The 8,024-nt window shown below is 34.5% G+C and overlaps 2 long non-coding RNA genes across 3 annotated transcripts; both read right to left on the bottom strand.

Annotated features, from left to right (window-relative positions):
* Positions 1 to 762: 762 nt before the first annotated feature.
* Positions 763 to 2,566, bottom strand: LOC112502135. 2 transcript variants are annotated; one of them, XR_003067630.1, is made up of 4 exons: positions 2,352 to 2,566; positions 2,223 to 2,273; positions 1,303 to 1,429; positions 763 to 1,077 (listed from the first exon to the last, which is right to left on the bottom strand). It is a non-coding gene; the product is annotated as an uncharacterized LOC112502135 (long non-coding RNA). The 2 variants fall into 2 exon arrangements; XR_003067629.1 differs by having other exon boundaries at positions 763 to 1,429; positions 2,352 to 2,469.
* A 919-nt stretch (positions 2,567 to 3,485) lies between these two features.
* On the bottom strand, positions 3,486 to 3,803 carry LOC112502132. Its single transcript, XR_003067628.1, has 3 exons — positions 3,758 to 3,803; positions 3,585 to 3,660; positions 3,486 to 3,502 (listed from the first exon to the last, which is right to left on the bottom strand). It is a non-coding gene; the product is annotated as an uncharacterized LOC112502132 (long non-coding RNA).
* Positions 3,804 to 8,024: the final 4,221 nt, after the last annotated feature.

The following is an 8,024-nucleotide window of genomic DNA, read 5'->3' as shown; positions in this document are numbered from 1 at the left end:
GATAAGGAAGACCTTCGGTCAAAGGAAATAGATGTGGAAGGTTGCTGTCGAGATCGACCGTTGTATAAATATTTAAAACAATAATCACATAAATAAAATTTTAATTTATCTCTCTCTCCAAACATACTTTTTTTAAGAGAACTATATAAAAATTTGTTAAAACAAAAGGCTGGARAAAAAATATTATTTTAAATAATCTATAAAAAATGTTCTACTGATTTAGGATCTACAAAAATAAGTTGGAAAACATGTATTTTGTTTTTGGTATTTTGATTTCTTATTTTATTTTAAAATATTTACGATTTTGTAACGCCAATAATAAGTTATAAAATGGGTATCTTAAAAYAATTTCAGTTTTTTTAATCCTCTAGAAGCTATTAATTATAATGATGTAGTTTTAAATTAATTAYGATTAAAGATTTAAAAGTTTGATGAAAAGGGTCTAGAAGGTCATTGGGTTGTGAGCAAAAGAAAGCTTTGTGTCAGACATCTTTKTACRTGAAGACAGATATTTCGGTGCATTTTTAGCTTTACCCCTTCTCTTTACTATTATTTACACTTGTGCATTTATTGCTTTGTCTATTCCCAATACATCATAGGAATCTTTGAAATTAAAACCTAACATTTACATTTGCTTGATTTTCAAACATCCCTCTTTAACATACTAAAACGRTAAAACTGAACAAATTGATGCGTTTTTATATGTCGATAGGTTCGGAACAATTTGGAGCGAAAAAGRGACAATAWGAGGAATTTTTGACAGCTTTACGAGACTACAGTATTTCAAGCATATCTAACTCATCCGAGCTCGGATTTAAGTTATTCAAGATGATATAGAAATCTAACAAACAACCCCACAATTTTTAGGTTTTGAGTTTCTGCAGATTCGGGCGGCTTCTAAGACGAAATTGACGTCGAAGGTGGAAAAGAGATGCTGGACCGCAGCCACGAAAGTCTTGATCTTACCTTAAGAAAATTTACATGCTCCCTAAAATAGTACTTTGGACTTGTAGATAAACATCCCAGAACTTGTTAGAACCTCACGAAGCTTGCAAATCTCTTCAGCTCAAATTTGGCCTGTTACATAACACACCCCAATGTTATTCAATTTGTTCTTGTAACCACCAACCCAAATAAGAAAATCAGAAACATCTATAATATTTCCATATAAAAGTTTAATAGCAACAAACTGTTACTGTTTCTTCTAATTTCTTAGTTTCAATCGAGTTTACATTTAGTGATGGCCACATCAAATGAAATCATTTCTCAAAACTGCATAAAACAACTGAAGAACAAACTGACCTCTGTTAACGATGGAGGATCTAGATAATCGGGATATGATGAACAGAAATGAAATCAGAAAAAGATGCAATACCTATGATGCATAATTTATGAGATTCACATAAGGAGTTTCCAACAATTGAACCACCTGCAAGAAACAATATATGAGGATAAACAAGACACATAGCCCTGAGATTTAAGAGCTTTCTTTCTAAAAATGTTTCAAAAATTATCTTGTATAATGAACCGGTTCATATGACTCACAGCCACTGGCCCCATGGGTGTTTACTGAATTACTGTTAGAAACAGAGGGGTTCTACATTGATTCAAACATCAAAATCCAATCATAACAGTAAATGGAACATTAATCAAGCCCAAGTCTTATAGGTAGATTTRAATCAATAGATCATGTATAATATCTTCTTTACATTACCATTATAAAGCATGAATAACATGATTTTGAATCGGAGAGCAAAGTACTTTGTTGAGCTCTCCAAAAAACAAGATTAGATGGTTCTCATTTACTTGAATMTGARTAAAGGTGCCTTTTTGTATTCCTTTATTATTCATCTTATTTGGCCTTAAGAAATTGCAACATGGATACCTTCAGAGGGAAAAAACTACATTAGTTATTACATCTCACCATTGAAATAAAAGGTTGATGCTAACACAATGTCCTAACTGGCTAACTTATGGATCAATTGGCACCATATTTCATTTAGTGCATGGGGCATGATTTAAGGGTGCAAAGATCTAACGATTAGTGTGATATCATGATACAAACCCAAGGGTGATAATCACACATATCGATTTTAGGCTTGTAATTTATATCTCCTTGCCCAAGTTATTCTAGCAAATAYGCACAACAAATTTAAAACTATGAATTAAACAAATACCTATGAATTTCCTCATGGTAATAAAAGGACAGTAAGTAAACATACCCTCATAAGAAGGGCATTGCAAGTCTTCTCCTTGATTGCTTTGTCAACACACTGAATCAGATAAAATGAGAAACTAAGAATCGGTATTTACTCTCTACAACTTCGAGGTTAGAGAAAGCTTTATTATACCTTAGGATTTGTGACAAAGAGATCATAACCATAACCATAACTTGCATCTTGCAGCTGCTCACCAATTTCTGTTGTCATCTTTGCATAATGTTCCCAATCATCCTGATCGAAAGGATCCTATATGTATATAACTGGGTAGTCACTAAAGAATGGTAATAAAAGGACAGTAAGTAAACATTCTTTAAACTGTCGTCTGATATCTTCTGTGACACATCATCGTTCTGCAACATATAAAGTTCTTTGTATTTAATTTCCTTCTTTGTTTCTGTCAACACGAAAATAGAATTAACTTGTTTCTTTGAGTTGACTTATACSTCTTCCTTGAAATTCAAACAACATGTTTTATCTTTGTTATCATAGAATTCAGATGCAACACATCCATTCCAATAACAACCTGCAATGAAACTGTTAAGATTTAAAGTTACATTCAAAAAGCGATATCTTTGAAGAGGTGATTAAAAAAACCTCCTTTCTCGTGCATCCARCTTTTGCTATTGCGGTATTGAAAAGCTCGAGACCTTTTTTTCCTGCTTTTCTGCAATGATAGAAATATTAGGGGAAACCATGAAATCCTCATGTTCATAACATGCAAGTATGGCACCACAAACACATTCAATGCTTTATCATAAGAAGATTAGGGAAAATGTAGTTTTGAATGATTGATATAACCAGAGTGCACTCTGTGATAGTCCACGGCTTAAATTGGTTGGATAGTTGTTAGTTGGAATGCATGTCAATCACGTAATAAGAAAAGAATATCAGGTGGGAATCACAAGCGTTTTGAATATCCAAAACCTCCATARTTCTTGCCAGATCACATCTCTACCACCCCACCCCACTCCACCTACCCCACCTATCAAGAAGAAGAAGTAGTAGCAGCAATTTGAACCTGCAAATCTGGAATCCGACAAAAAGCTTCAAAGCGATGTTTATTTGGCAAAAGTGGCGACGACCTCCGTTAAATCTCCGAATCGGAAAATAAACCTACCGGATCAATCGGAATCCGTACCAAAAGCAATCCAAACATAAGCAATCACATACATAAGCAATATACACAGAGAGAGAGAAACCGTACCAAAAGCTTCAAAGGGATGTTTATTTGGCAACAGTGGTGACGACCTCGGATAAATCTCTGAATCGGAAAATAAAACCTACCGGATCAATCGGAAACCGTACCAAAAGCAATCCAAACATAAGCAATATTAGAGAGAGAGAGAGAGAGAGAAACCGTACCAAAAGCTTCAAATGGATGTTTATTTGGCAACAGTGGCGACGACCTCCGATAAATCTCCGAATCGGAAAATAAAACCTACCGGATCAATCTGAAACCGTACCAAACGCAATCCAAACATAAGCAATCATAAACATAAGCAATATACAGAGAGAGAGAGAGAGAGAAACCGTACCAAAAGCTTCAAAGGGATTCGAATTGTTCACCAAAGGCATAAAGGCTTCAAAGGGATTTTGATTGAATAATGGATAAAGAGAGTAATGGATAGAGAGAGAGTGCATTGAGAAGGGATGAGAGTGTCTCGAGGGAAGTGTTGACAAAGCATAAAGCATCATTCCAAATTTCAAATTTGAAATTTGGTGGTGATGGTAGAGGGGTTAAATTTACTGCATTAATAAGTTGTACATTATGCTTTATAATTTGTCTTTAAGAGTTTTTTCAATTTTATGCATAAAATGATAGTACATTATGCTTTGTTGTTTGTAATTAAGATAATGGTGTAAATGGTTATATATGTAGTATAGATATATATATATATATAGCTTGTTTTTAATAAAATTAAATATTCAAATTTATTATATAATTGTATAATATGTGTAAAGATAGACAATGATGTCAACATGAGTATATATATATATAGACTTGGGATCGTGTAAGACCAAGAGTTTTTCGTGAGACCCGTAAGATCAATTCTCAACCCTTGGATTAGATCTACAATCCGAATATTCATAATCACAAAATTGCCACGAGACTTCTCAATAATCACAAAATTGCCACCGTGCAACTTTAGACCATTAGATCATTAGCTTATAAAGTTGATCAATAAAAATAAATTGGTCTTCCGGGTCTCACGAAAAACCATTGGTCTCACGTGAACCCAATCATATACATGAGATCATGTGAGACCAAGGGTTTTTTGTGAGACCCGTAAGACCAATTCTCAACCCTTGGATTAGATCTACAATCTGAACATTCATAAACGCCACAAGACTTCTCAATAATCACAAAATTACCACCGTGCAACTTTAGACCTTTAGATCATTAACATATAAAGTTGATCAATGAACATAAATTGGTCTTACGGGCCTCACGAAAAACCATTGGTCTCACATGAACCCAACCCTATGTGGATATATATATATATATATATATATATATGTGTGTGTGTGTGTGTGTATGTGTGTGTGTGTATATAGGGTCAGGTTTAAATGTTAACCAAAGTTTTTGTGTTAACTTTGTTAACCGATCTTGGCCATTGAATGTTTCAATAAACGTTTGAGATTAATCATGATAAAATTTTATTTTTTAAAATTTAAAATTTCATAATGTAACACCCCCGTCCCGCGTGGTCAAAGACGGGAGATGCCACAAGTGGTTTAAAAAAAATCAACGCCTTATATAAAACAGAGCAGCTAATAAAGTTTACCAAAAGATAATTACATAACCACAGACGGAGATAACATGTCTCAAAATACGGTCCCAAAATACCAGTCTATCTACATTAGTCATCAAAAGTTAGCAAAAGTATGACGTAATGAGTTATCTTCAATATTGTCATCTCCGTAGTTCTCATTCCAAAATCCCTACTAAGTCATGTACTTGGCGAGGACAAAAAAATCTCGGTTGCGCTTAATGCTCAGTGAACGGATAATAATATAACTAAACAATGAATATGAGATAACAAGTTCAAAAACAATTTATAACACTAAGTGATAATTCAAAAGAAAATCAAAATGCCCCAAAAGCATGTCAAGGGTCCAAAGACCAAACCGCATCACGAGGACGCGTTGTTCCCGAAGGATGATCAGTCCATTTAGGCATTAGTGAGGAAAGGGGTGTGAGCACAACACAACAATCCTCTCCGTGGATTTAACCACGTCCACAATTTATTCTCCGATAACGGTTCCTAGGATCGATCCATACGCCCTCTATTCGACCGGAACATAATCAAGTCCACCTTTAAAGACTATAAAAATGAGGATGCTGTTGAACCCGATACTCTTAATTGACAGAAACACAGTTTATGTAAGATGAGAATTAAGAACAAACAATGTATCTCGAATGATTAATCAGAATATTCAAAGATGAAAGTAAAACATTGAATAAACTTGAATATGCTGAATGCTTTTATTGATAAAAGATGAATAATTGAAGCACAAACGTAATCTCACAGAAAATGCGTATAGTGTAAGTCAGTTCCTTCAGGTCATTCAAACCTGAGGCGGAAGCCTCCTTATATACACGTAGTTCTAACAAACTATGCTATAAAATAGGCGTGAAACTCTGAGCTGACTGGTCTGCATCCTTATCTTTGACTTCCCTTGAATAGCGGAGCAGACTTGCTCAAGCCGCCTCAAATCTATTAGACGCTTGCAAGAATGTCTGGGCTAAAACGCACGCATTTCATGGAGAAGGTAGCCAGAAGCTCTGTATGTACTATGCAGAGGCTCTGCATATGCAAAAGCTCTGCATGTACAATGCAGAGGCTCTGGGTCTTGGAGTTGTAACTTGGTGTCAAGCGCTTATGCTTTTTGGCGCACAAGGCTTGAGCGTCCACGGGAATAGAGCATGGGCTCTGTATGATTGGAACCTTCACTCTTGAGTAAGAGCTTTGATTCTTGATCTTCTATATGAGAGCTCTTAGTCCAGACCGCTTCACTAGACTAAGTCCTATTGACTAGAGTAAGAGAATTCTTACTTACACTTTCACAAGTTGGGGTCTAACAATCTCCCTCTAAGTGAAAATAAGGCAGGCTCTTACTTGAATTACAAAACAGTCTAATTGAAGCAAGAGGTTAAAAGGAACCTCTGAATTACATTTACTATCTAAAGAAGTACAATACGATTGAAATGGAAATTACATCAAATCAAAGAAAGAAAAGTACTTACAAAAGATAAGAGGTCTAAACATTTTGATGTCTAATGAACTTCCTAAGAAGTTCACGAAACTCTAGCATATTTCTTATCGACCTTAGAATGATTTTTGCTCGATCCTTTGCTCTTGGGGAGTTGTCACTGCTCCTGACTAGATTGTCTCTTATGTAGCGCATAGTAGAGTTAGAGTACTTATAGTTCTAGTTGTCTCGAAAGAAGATCTTCTTTGGTTGCGCATTTCGAAACACCGCTCCTATAACACCTCCAAACACCACATTTGCATATAACACATATTTCATTACATAGAAATATAGTTTACATCACAAGATCCCACTAGTACAAGGATTCCTATATACACAAAATCTACATATGAAAATTTTCAAAACAAATCCTGTACTTAATACATGTAATACAACATGTATCTTCAAAATAAGCAATCTTAAGCAGATCTTCAAAAGCAGATAACAGGTTAGAAAAATAATCACATTTTCCCTTTCCCCTTAATATCCCTAGACCCCGCCATTCCTGCATTGTAAAATTTTAAAACAAAAAATGAGGGTTAGACCAAAAGGGTCTAGTGAGTAAATTCCTTCTTTGCAAATGCAAGGTGATAAACACCAAAATATGATAAAATATCTTTGCTCAGGAATATTTGCAATACAATCAAATAAAGCAGTCCTCAATGACAAGTATAGAATAAACTCAAGAATCTCAGTTCTATTATAAAAATATATCTGCTTAAAGATCCAATGTTCCCAATATGAAACAAATATTATAACCAAAGCTTCTTTGAATCATCAGACTAAAAAGACCAGAATTCCTCTGAAAAGATTTAAGGCAATACTTACCCTTTATGACAAAACATTTTCCTCTTATCAATAACGTCTAAATTATTATTTCTAATAGGGATAATATCTCTAATTCATCAAGTCACAAAGAAATGATGATTCAAATCTATTAAATCCTATTAGTAATAATAATAATAAGAGTTATAATAATATCTATATATGACAATGCCTCCCTTATTCCAAGTACACCTCTCCTTGATATACCACCTTTATTCCTTCACCAAAACAAGGCTACTTATCAGAACAGACAAAAGTCACCACGTCTGAAAGTACCCATTCCCAGTTCCAAGCCAGAACAGACAAAAGTCACCACATATGGGGGAACTACTTCATTAAAACAAGTTTCATACCAAAACAGACTTACGTCACCACGCTTGGTAGRAARRTTTCYCAAAATAYAGTTTCATACCAAAACAGACTTACGTCACCACGCTTGGTAGAAATAGTTTACAAAAATCCAATTCCATACCAAAACAGACTTACGTCACCACGCTTGGTAGGAAGGTTTCCCAAAATCATAGTTTCATACTAAAACAGACTTACGTCACCACGCTTGGTAGAAACATTTTCACAAATCCAGTTCCATACCAAAACAGACATACGTCACCACGCTTGGTAGGAACATATCTTTTTAATTTAAAAAAATATAAATACCCCTTTTATACATCCATAATTAAACCCAATATTAGACATTTTTAAATTATATTAAATGTCTAAAAT

Source organism: Cynara cardunculus, unplaced genomic scaffold (genome assembly GCF_001531365.2).
Source record: "Cynara cardunculus var. scolymus isolate 2C unplaced genomic scaffold, CcrdV1 Un_Scaffold_946, whole genome shotgun sequence".
Taxonomy (NCBI): domain Eukaryota; kingdom Viridiplantae; phylum Streptophyta; class Magnoliopsida; order Asterales; family Asteraceae; genus Cynara; species Cynara cardunculus.
Note: the sequence above shows the minus strand (reverse complement) of the source record. Positions and strands in the feature narration are given on the sequence as shown.